Genomic DNA, 3,612 nt, shown 5'->3' on the forward strand with positions numbered 1-3,612 from the left:
GGGCTGTTACTATGTACTGACAATGCAAGGTGCCCAAACTATTGCTTCGGGCCCTTTTCCTTTCTTGATATTTTGGAACTGTAAAAACTGGAAATAAAAAAAAAATCTTGCTTAAAATATTAAGGAAAAGTGCCATCTTTAACTTTATGCCTTTTGGAAATCGGGTCATCATTTACTCGCTTAGCTATTCACTGTAACAGAAATTTTGATCAGGGGTGCCCAAACTTCTGCATGCCGCTGTAAGTGTGATGCAATTGCCGTTTCTGATCACGCGCCGTTGAAACTATCAATCAAATTGCTGGACGGAGCCTCTGGTGCCAGACAATGGCGATTCAGTCCATCTCTACTTCATTCTGTGCTGAATTGAAAAAAAAAAGCGAACTAATAATGAATTATGTATATTGGCTGATAAGATTAAAGAAATCGATAAAAATACTCTGTTACTCCCAATTTGGAGCTTTATCAAAACAGAATTGAACTTCAGTTGCAAGATAGCTTATTATTAACATCTCCAGTTGAAAGTCAACAACTCAAAACTAGGAGTCAGTTTTATATACATGGTGATAAATCTGGTAAATTATTGGTCAAGGAATTGAAAGCTGCTTCAACTAAACGTCAGATTATTAAAGTTCGAAAACGAGATGGTAATTGGACAGTTGACCATGATCAAATTAATAAATCTTTTCAGAAATTTTATACTTTATATCAGTCAGAATTTACCAAGGATTCCACATTAATGCATGAATTTTTTAAGGAACTTGAAGATTCCGAAGTTATCACTTACTGAACGTTTAATATTGGATACACCCACTTCGGGGGAAGAAATAAGGAAAGCAATTTCTTCAATGAATTCAGGTAAAACACCTGGTCCCAATGGGTGTACAGTTGATTTTTTAAAATATCTTTCTCTGATCTTCTTGACTTTGTAAAATTTTTAAAGATGCCCTATTAGTAGGTGAATTACCAGAATCCGTTTATGTGGCATCTGTCTCTTTAATTCTTAAAAGGGATAAAGATCCGACTTAATGTGCATCTTAAAGACCTATCTCTTTATTGAATGTGGACTCCAATTTTTTCCCCCAAAATATTGGCTTCTAGACTGGAAGAGATACTTCCACAAATTATTTCTGACGACCAGACAGGATTTATTAAAATCAGTATTTGCATTTTAATATTAGGAGGTTAATGAATATCGTGTATACACCTTCACCTACAATTCAAGAACGTGTTATCTCGCTTGATGCCGAGAAGGCGTTTGATAGAGTGGAATGGGAATATTTATTTGACACGCTTGAGAAATTTCATTTTAGCCCAAGTTTTATATCCGCGATTAAATGGATATATCATACACCTTTGGCTTCAGTACTTACTAATAATCAGAGATCATCCTTTTTCAGACTTTCTAGAGGTACTAGAACGGGCTGCCATTTAAGTCCTTTATTATTTGATATTGCCTTGTAACCCTTAACAATTGCCTTTCGGGACTCTTTTTAACATATTTGGTATTACTCATGGAAATGGGACGCATAAGAAATCACTATATGCAGATAACCTGTTACTTTTTATTTCTAACCCTGAAAAATCTATCTCTGCAGCATTATCACTGCTTACTCTGTTTAGTGCTTTTTCTGGTTATGAATTAAATCTGAAAAATAGTGAGCTTTTCTCATTAAATATTCAAGTCCCAATCTATAATCAATCACAATTTAGATTAGATTAGTGGCTGACTATTTTACTTACTTGGGTGTTAAAATTACCAAGAAGCATAAGGACTTATTCAAAGTTAACTTTTTACCTTAAATCGATCTTGTCAGATTTGTCAGATGTGGGAGTTCCCGGAGTCTCCCGGTGTGTCGATCTGAAGCTCCTGAGGGACCGTGTTAAGGAACTGAATATGCAGCTCTATGACCTTTGTCTGGTCAGGGAGAGTGAAGAGGCGATAGAGAGGAGTTATAGGCAGGTGGTCACACCTGGACGATCGGAATCAGGCAAGTGGGTCACAGTCAGACGGGGGAAGTGGAAGGGGAAGACTCAGGTGCTATAGAGTACCCCCGTGGCTGTGCCCCTTGACAATAAGTACTCCTGTTTGAGTACTGTTTGGGGAGACAGCCTACCTGGAGGAAGCAACAGTGGCAGTGTCTCTGGCACAGAGCCCGTCCCTGTAGCTCAGGTGCGTAGAGAAGGAGTGATATAGGGCACTAGGGACAGGGGACTCTATAGTTAGGTGGGCAGACAAGCGATTATGTGGACGCAGGAAAGAAACTCTTTCTTTTTCAATCTTTTTATTAGTTTTCAAATTAATACAGAAGGAAAGAAACTCAGAAGGTAGTTTGCCTCCCAGGTGCCAGAGTCCGGAATAATTCAGATCGCGTCCAAGATATGCTGGTGGGAGAGAGAATAGCCAGAGGTCGTGGTACATATTGGTACCAACGACGTAGGTAGGGAAAGGAATGAGGTCCTGAAAAGAGACCACAGAGAATTAGGAAGGAAGTTGAGAAGCAGGACCTCAAAGGTAGTAATTTACGGATTACTGCCTGTACTAAGCGACAGTGGGTACAGGAACAGAATGAGGAGGAGGTTAAATGCGTGGTTGACGGATTCGATTAAGGAGCAGGGATTCAGTTTTCTGTATCATTGTGGCTCTTTTAGGGCAGGTATGACTTGTTCAAAGAGTATGTGTTGCACTTGAATATCAGGGGGCCAACATACTGGCGTGGAGGTTTGCTAAGGCTACTGAGGAGAGTTTAAACTAGAAATTTTGGAGGGTGGGATCCGTACTGGAGAGACTGGGTACGAGGTGATTGGCTCTCAAACTGAGGAAGCTAGGAGTAAGTACCATCGTCAGGTGATAGAGAAGGGAAGTGTTCATGAGGAGGTGTAGGATTAATAAACTATAACTGTATTCATATCTTAAGACGGATGATAATTATGGCTGCTCGAAATACTCATTTAAAAGGTGTCCTTCAGGCCAGAACAGCCATACCACTGCTTACCTGGGCTGGGTGCTGGGTAGTATTTCCTGTGCCTAGAACTTAATTGGATTCCCATTATGTTTGACTATGGAGATGATGGGCAATCTTAACGGGATATGGGAAGGCTGTCTCAAACAATGAAAGTGATACCTGCCTTTGTCTCACCTGATTGCAAAACTATTAGCTGAACCTGTGGTGTGAGGCTGCTCTTTGTCCATCTGCAGTAGCCCTTTGTCCGTTTCCTGCTCAACGAATAACTCCAGTGCCTGACTCATTAAAGTGTGCGTGACAATACCTGTATAAATCTCTGTCTACCCCTTTGTACCGAGAGAACTCGGGAAGAGACTGTTAGTGAGTTCTGAAGAGAATTCTCCTAGCGGTGCGCTGCTAATAAAGTTATTTGTTCGAATCGATCTCGTAGCACTATGTTACTTACAGCGGACAGAAGGGGAAAATTAATTTCGGGACGACAATTTGGCGAGCCAGCCAGGAGTCCAAGACGAGATTTCGCAAGCGGCGTGAGCGACCGACGGGGATAACTGCCACCTGAGATGCTAGGGCCCACAAGGTACGATTCACCTTGATCCCTCTCAGGGAGTCGGACACCTGATCGCTCCCTTCGCTTACCGAAAATCCTCTG

Source organism: Pristis pectinata, unplaced genomic scaffold (genome assembly GCF_009764475.1).
Source record: "Pristis pectinata isolate sPriPec2 unplaced genomic scaffold, sPriPec2.1.pri scaffold_180_arrow_ctg1, whole genome shotgun sequence".
NCBI lineage: Eukaryota > Metazoa > Chordata > Chondrichthyes > Rhinopristiformes > Pristidae > Pristis > Pristis pectinata.